The 7,758-nt window shown below is 39.6% G+C and overlaps 1 long non-coding RNA gene across 1 annotated transcript; it reads right to left on the reverse strand.

Annotated features, from left to right (window-relative positions):
• Window positions 1-3,101: 3,101 nt before the first annotated feature.
• Window positions 3,102-7,545, reverse strand: LOC119702488. Its single transcript, XR_005257365.1, has 3 exons — window positions 7,385-7,545; window positions 6,319-6,457; window positions 3,102-5,620 (listed from the first exon to the last, which is right to left on the reverse strand). It is a non-coding gene; the product is annotated as an uncharacterized LOC119702488 (long non-coding RNA).
• Between the last annotated feature and the right edge of the window lie 213 nt (window positions 7,546-7,758).

Genomic DNA, 7,758 nt, shown 5'->3' on the forward strand with positions numbered 1-7,758 from the left:
AGTTTTTTCACTGTCCGTATAGTTCTGTACCAGCAAAACTGAATTCTGGAAAGAGGATGAGAATTCTCTTGCAAAGAAAGAAAGGAAAATACCTTCTCAAACACCTCATACCTTCTCAAAGGATTATATTTTTATCATTTGTCTTTTACAAAAGACTTCAAAAGCAGTATGAATATAAGTGAAGAGCTGAAAAGTCAGGGCAAAATTAAGAAGGCATTAGCTCTCCCATTTCTGAATGCATTGCTGTCTCTGTCATGGTCAGGTGCACTGGGCACTCCAGCAGCAGGGCCTGGGCTCCCGCAGGGTTTCACTTTGAAGCCTTGGAGCAATTTGAATGTCCCCCTGTCCCTCCCTTGGACAGCCTAGGTTCTCTGATCCCAATTTGTAAGCCCACATGCAAAGGGTTCAGTTCATGGTAACCAGGACACAAAGCTGGCAGCCCAGAGGCTTTCCCAGGCCATCATTTTAGTATTGTGTATGACATAATTCTTAAAATGGCAGCTTGGCCGTGTGACCTGTGGTTCTAGTTCCAGAAAGATTAGAGATGTGTTTGTGTGTACTTCCCTGCTCTAAGCTGTGTTCTTCTGTAAACTTAAAATTGCATGTAAACTGCCATATAACGTGCATAATATCCAGGGACTTTCTCTATTATATATATATTTTTTTTTCCGCTTGGTGGTTCTCAGCAGTGAGGACCACATTCTCTTTGCTCTCTGTTCTGATTAGGGAGACTCTGTGGTGAACTTACCTGGGGAAAAGGCAAAATGAGAGACAGACCTTCTTCTCCTGCTTGACATTGCCTGCTGTGGTGTGTCCCACCTGCAAGGCCAGATATCATAACTCCACCAGATTCTGCACAGATTCTCACATTCTTTTATGTGAGACCCCAATACAACCTCAGCTGTATTCTGGTCTCACATGAAAGAAAAACTGGGTCCTTTCAGCCAGATCCTGCCTTTTGCAGGCAGAGGCACAGAAATGAAGGGAGAAGGGAGAGTTCTCTGCAGCCTGCCAGCTGCCTCCTGTGCAGTATCTCTTTACTGAATAAGAATAAATAGAGCAGGGCCCAGATGGGCTACTTATGATTGACAGGTGTCAGGATGTGTCTACAGCTTTGTCAGTCAAGCTGCTCCATGTCAATTAAACAACTAAATGGTCCAGGGTTCCACTTGTTTTTCCAATCTAAACTGCTTATTAAAATCAAACCAGAAGATATAGATTCCAGTATTTAGCATTTTTAGCCACGGCTAAATATGTGTCATAGAAATTCAGCCAGATTCTTAGTAAATTCCCTTGTGTGAAGTTTGGGTTCATCTGTGTGAACAACGGTGTATGTGTGAAGTCTATTCATAAACTGCATGGGTATCATTCAGCATTTTTATTGCCTCTGAAGGTGATTATGGAAAAAGAACTGCATTTTCAGATTGCATGCCTTTCCAAAATTTGCATGAACAAATAACCACTGCAGCTCTCACTGTGTATATTTTTAATGGATATTTGTAATGATTGCTGTGTTGAGACCCACAACCATCTTTTAACTTTGACATAAAATGATGTCATTTTTGCAAGTGCTACTCAGTGCTTGCTTGAAATTTTGATTGTATCTAACTGTATTAACAAAAACCCATGTATATTTAGCTATGGGTGGTGTTTTGGGGTTTTTTTTTTGTCTTTTTTGTGTTTGTTTGTTGGTTTGCTTTTAATCATAATTCATTATTCCTCTGTGTTAGAAAATGTAGTTTTGCAGGTAGGTAACAGAAAAAATTTTGCCATATATATGTGATATATGACATTACAAAGAGTGATCAGTGAGTTGAGGTAAATATTGGTAAAGTCTGCAAAGACACTATCTAACTTTGATAGGAGAAACTCACAAGTAATGACCCATGAGTAGCCAATGGCTTTCCCTGTGTGTCACATTCAAAAGGACCAGGTCCTTTTTGTCTCCCACAGATGTCTGTGTTATATTTTTGCACATGGCTTTTTTGTTAATTCCTTCCATGAAGCAAAAAAACAACCCCACCCATACGTAGCTGCTAAGTTGAGTCAAAGCTCTTTTCTAGAAAGGAAACATAGAAGTTACCTCTGCAGCCTCAGAAGGTCCCTTGCTGTTCATATTCTCTGTTAATGTGAAGTTATGTATGTTTTTGGTAGATGCTGCTTGGGCTCAGCAAGGTAAATAAAATGTTGTATTAAGAACTTGTTTCTTCATTCAAGTCTCAGGGCAAAAAAACAAAATAAGCATTATTTTTCTTGTATACAGCCAGTTCACAGGAACTCCCCTGTGGAAACACACATGTATACTTAAGGCTAGAGAATAAATGCTCTGACTCAGAGTCCTAAGGAGTAAGCAGCTCTTGTTCCCACAGCAGGCAGCTGCTGCCTTTCAGCTCAGCCAGGCTCTGTTGCCTCCATCAGCTCCCTGCGAGACACATGTACAAATCATCTTCTGTCTCATGTCTAAGGCTTTGTTTTCCTCTGATGTTTTATTTTTGCTGGTTGTGTGTTTATTCCATGAGTAGGAGAAAAGAGTTGTTCCTTCACCAGGGGTGGCACAGCTTGCACAATTACCTGTGTATCTCATCTTGCCTTGCTGCCTTCTCCTTTCAGTACTGTGCAGATGCTATTTCTTTTGTGAAGAAAGAGAAGGATTCAGTGAATAGAGAAGTGACTGAAACATGATAGCACAAATCAGGATTTATAATATCTTTGGCTAAATTTGGGTGGAATTTTGCTCTAGTATTTCTTGACCGCTTTCTGATTCTGGTGTTTCTTCACATGCCGTAATTCTGACAAGCATTTTAGTTTTATGTTGATGATCTCTTGTCCATTACAGGAGCAGACAAGCCCAATAGTCAGATTTCATTTGCGAAACTCAGTCAGTTATTGAAAAGACATGTATAAAGCTTAAAAGCTGTTTCTAACTGCACTACAGTTCAAGAAAAATGTCACCCAAAAGCCTTCCTCCTCAAAAAGCCACATAATAAAATAACAACCAGGAAAGAGTCCTTTGTTCTTTGTAGCTGCCACTGCACTCAGCTTTGAGTTGACAGGGTCTAATAATAAAGACAGGTTAATGTCATCTAGCATTTGTAAAAGCCTTTTGTTATTATAAAAGAGTAATTAGGTCATCTCACCTTCAACAGTGAAATTCAGAAATTCATACAAGTTTTCCTAAAGATTGGATAAGGAGCATGCTAGACTTGATTGAACTATAAGAAAAATAAATTTAAACCAAGGTCTCACCTCTCTTTCACTGAGATAAGTGATATACTTCCAAAAACTCACTTGGCTATGCAGCCTCTGGCTGTTCTGCTTCATGAGGATGTATGATTTCACCTTTATTCTTACATTAAACAAGAGTGATATTCAGGAGCTGTCCAACTATTTTATTTCATGGAAAATGATTTTTTTAAACATAGACATTTTGTACCAAAATGTAATTGTTGCTGATCAAATGTACATTTTATGAGTGAATTAAAACAAGAAAAAAAAGGGGTTTTTTTGGAAGACCATCCCAAATCCTTTCACATGATGAATTGAATATTTCTGTGTGTTTGTATGAAATCCTGTGGTGACTCACCGAAATAATAGACCCAATACTTTCTTCTAAGTCCCATGCTGCTTTTTCTTCTTGGCTGAGCAATTCCACTAAGACCCAATATTTTGTACAAATTATTTGGCCATCCATAGTACAACCTCACTAGTGATCTAGTTTAAAAATTACTCTAGACTTTTAGGAAGAATGGGAGACTACGATGTCTTAATTAAAGTCTTCACAAAGTTTGCTATAGTTTAAAATGGACACATAGCTGATACTGGCTTGAAATAATCTGCTTTCAGTGTTTTCACAAAGAAAACTCTATGGAGATAGCACACTCAGAGAAAAATAAATGCAACTACCTTAATATTTGAATTTCCCACAGGATGAAAATCTTGATGTTTCTATTGAACCTACAAAAATGCAGGAATTTGAAGCTCTTTTGGGAGAAAAAATATTTCAGGCACATGATATTAAAAATATAAAATATCTTTTCTGAAACTGAGTTATTTTCACCAGCTCCACAGAGTTTTAGGTACCTTTGAAGGGGAAACCACTTTTATAAACACCAAATCTATGCTCAGAGGCTGACAAGGAAATATCCAATTCTGAAAATCTTGCTTATCACACTTTGTAATGTTCCAAGCTCATCTGTAATTAATGAGACACTCTGTTGCTCTGAAGATGATGAAGTTTTTCCTGAGATATGCAGTACACAGAACTGCTCAAAGCTCCCATATCTGGGATAATTTGGCTGTGTGAGTCCTGTCCTAGGACCTCCCAAAAGTCTTCAGCTCCATCCTTATTCCTAAATGCATTCCTGGACAGACTGAATATTGCATATCTGAAATGAGGGTGGCAGCAGCACAGCCTGATAAACCTTACCTGTGCCTCCTGTAATATTCCAAAAAACTTGCCAGTGCATGCTGCATAGTGCCAAGTTTTGATTTCGTCCTGATGCAGAAAAATACAGGGAAAATTCACAGGCTGGAGAGGACGCTGAAGATTAGGCAGGCATTTGAAAAAAATTGCAGAAATGAGACTTGTAATGTTGTGTCCAGTAAGAGTTATGTTTAACAGTGAGAAGAGCTTTGCAGTACAAAAGCAAATGTGTTTGTCAGAGTGTAAAGTAAGTTTGACCATTAAGCTGGCAGTGATGATTAACAAACCAAAATATTTTATGACTCATAAACCCTTGATAGACAAGTTCCTTATGCAAATAACAACCTTTTAATCCCTTGCCCAAAGCGAACTCTCTCTGAGATGATAAAATACTTTAAATAATTGAGATTTTACTTGTAGCTTCTGTGTATTAGGGGGGATCTAGAGCTTCTCAGGAGGGCAACAGCCTGAATTGGGAATCTCACTTTCCTGAGACTCCCAACCGGTTTTGCAGGCCTGGGGTGTGGATATGCTCGGCAGAACTTCTGTCTGTGCAGCTTCACCAAAACTGAATGCCACAGCTTTGTTGTTGTCTGTAATACTGATTGTACTTGGGAAATGTAGTATAGGCAGTGAATCATAGACTTCCAGAGTGAGCTATAACATATTAAGAAAATAAACTTTTAAAGCATATTATTAGATAAATTAATTTTTATTTCCTAATATTTTATTCTTAAAATTTTAACATTTATCTGGTGCTGGCATTCCACCAATTACATGTTTATGCAGGAGAGAAACATTATTAATACTTCTTCCCTGGAGTGAGAAACTTTCCACAAGGCACTGTGACACAGTTTTTGGAGAGGCATGCAAAATTGGTTCACGAAAAGTCTCACCTTACAGTACCATGGGGGTTTGTTTTCCTGTTCTACAGACAAATACTTTTTGCACCTTGTTCGAGAAGTTTCTTTGTACAATACAGCTGTATTGTACAAAGAAATTGTATTCTTGTACAATACACCTGAGTTGATATTTAAAGATGGCATCCCTCAGCAGATGTGAGACTGTCTAGCAGGCAGCTGGGCAGGCAGTAATTGTTCCTGCATCAGCCACTGGGCAAACAGGAACAGAGTCGTGAAGAAGAAGGACCTGGCGAAACTTCCTTCTTCCACTTTCTTCCAGAACTTTCTTCTGCTTCTGATGCAAGGCAAGAAGAATGGGATGTCAGCCAATTGTGTTTTGTCCTTGGATATCCTCAATTTAACCAGCACACTAAAATACATGTCCCCACCCCGTCCCATTCACAGATGGAAAGAAAATGAATATCTTGTGATCTTCTTCAAGTGGGAGTCTCTTTGTCCTCCTCCGAAGTTATTTTGTGCCATATTACAAATCCATAATTAGTGTAATGAGCCAGAAACATGCAGCATTGTAACTGTGATTGACCCCACAGTAGCTGCAAACTTCCATCTGGCACAGAAAAAAAAAAAAAAAAAAAAAAGAAAAAAAAGAACTTTCACAGAATAGAAGAGGATGTGCTCATTAGATTTGAACTGGAAACCTATTTTAGGAAGATGTGCCATTAGGAAACAATGGCAATACATCAGATAAATCTTTCCAAACCAGGAGATATGAACAGGATAGCACAGGATAGTAATAAGCAGCTGCTTTCTTCAAGCAGCCCACAAGCCCGGAAGCAGGACTGCAGCAAATGGGCATTGGGACTGCAGCATGTTGTCCTAACTGAGTTTGTTCCTGGCTGAGCAAGGGAAAGCCCAAAGTGACATTTGAGTATTGTGAGTGGTGTGAAAGTGGAAATTTTGTGAGAAGAGGTGTTGGACCAGTACCAAGCATAGCACAGAAATAAAGCCTTTTTTAAAAAATTCCTTTCCCACCTGAACTATTCTATGACTCTGCTGGAGTGCTGGAGCATCTCTCCTGTGAAGACAGGCTGAGAGAGTTAGGCTTGTTTGGTCTGGAGAAGAGAAGGCTCTGGGATGACTTTGTCGTGGCACTTCAGTACCTAAAGGGAGCCTACAAGAAAGACAGGGTCAAACTTTTTAGTATGGCCTATTGCAATAGGACAAGGGGTAATGATTTTAAACTAAAAGAGGGTATCTTTTCAGTAGATAGAAGAAAGAATTTTTTTTTTTACAATGAGAGTGGTGAAACACTGACATGGGTTACTCAAAGAGGAACGGATGTCCTGTCCCTGGAAACATTCAAGATGAGGTTGGACTGGGCTCTGAGAAACCTGAGGAAATTTTTCTAGAGGAAAATGTGCCTACACATTGTAGGGGGTTGTACTAATGACTTTTGCATCCCTTGCATCTCAGATTTTCCTATGACCCTATGATTCTATGTTAAAGAGAAATATGCACCAGATGAAGTTTAGAATTTCTGCCTTTGCAGCAAGAGTCATCAACAAAAAAACAGAAGACAGAGGTATGCAAGGGAGCTAAATACTCCAGACTCATTGAAATTTAAATTTGGATTACACTGAAAATCCAGAGCCACTACTAATCATGACTCCAAATGCCTCACTGGAAACCTACAAATAAAACCAAGGAGAGAAGACAGCAAACAAGCCAACATGCAGGGGAGGCAAGGGTTGATCTTCATTTGTTTGCAGTCAAGTGCTTTTCAAAAGCAGCACAGGAGTGCTGCAGGTCTGGCAGGAGGTGAAGCTGAGCAGAAGTGCACCTGGCACAGGTCCCCAAGGCAGGCACAGAACTGATGCCTTGAGCCATGAGAGCTGTACAGCCATGAAGCAGCAGCTCATGCCTCTTGTGTAGCCTAACAGCAAACCAGCACTCTGGAAGAGGAAAAAGGTGCCTCATCACTACATGATCCATGGCAGATGTGTTTCAGTCCGTGTGGAGACAAAAAATGTTGTTTGAGAAGAAAGCTACATCTTTCAACGCAGCAGGAGATAAAATAAGATGTTAACAGGCTCCTTACCTCAGCTACCCAGCAACTAGAAAGGATTAGATCTTCTCTGAAAAATCTTCCTGATAGCAGCACCATGCTGAGATTTGGAAATTCCTGTCTTTTAGCTCATTAAAATGCAGACACAGCCTGTTTCTGCTTCCTGAATTACAGTTACAGTACAAAGGCACCAATCTCACAGCCTTTAACCCTGTACACAATTCTTTTGCTGGAACTGAGTTTGAATAACAACTTCAGAACCAGTTCACAGGGGCTAAAATTTAACCTGAAATAATTGGCAGGATGGAAAGCCCTCAAAGCTCTCCTGTCTGTTAGAGAGAAACGAAGGGGTCTCCACAAATGAGTAGAAGATTGTGCATGTGGAACAAAGGTACTAAAAGTGTCCT

This window comes from Motacilla alba, chromosome 1 (genome assembly GCF_015832195.1).
Source record: "Motacilla alba alba isolate MOTALB_02 chromosome 1, Motacilla_alba_V1.0_pri, whole genome shotgun sequence".
Lineage (NCBI taxonomy): Eukaryota > Metazoa > Chordata > Aves > Passeriformes > Motacillidae > Motacilla > Motacilla alba.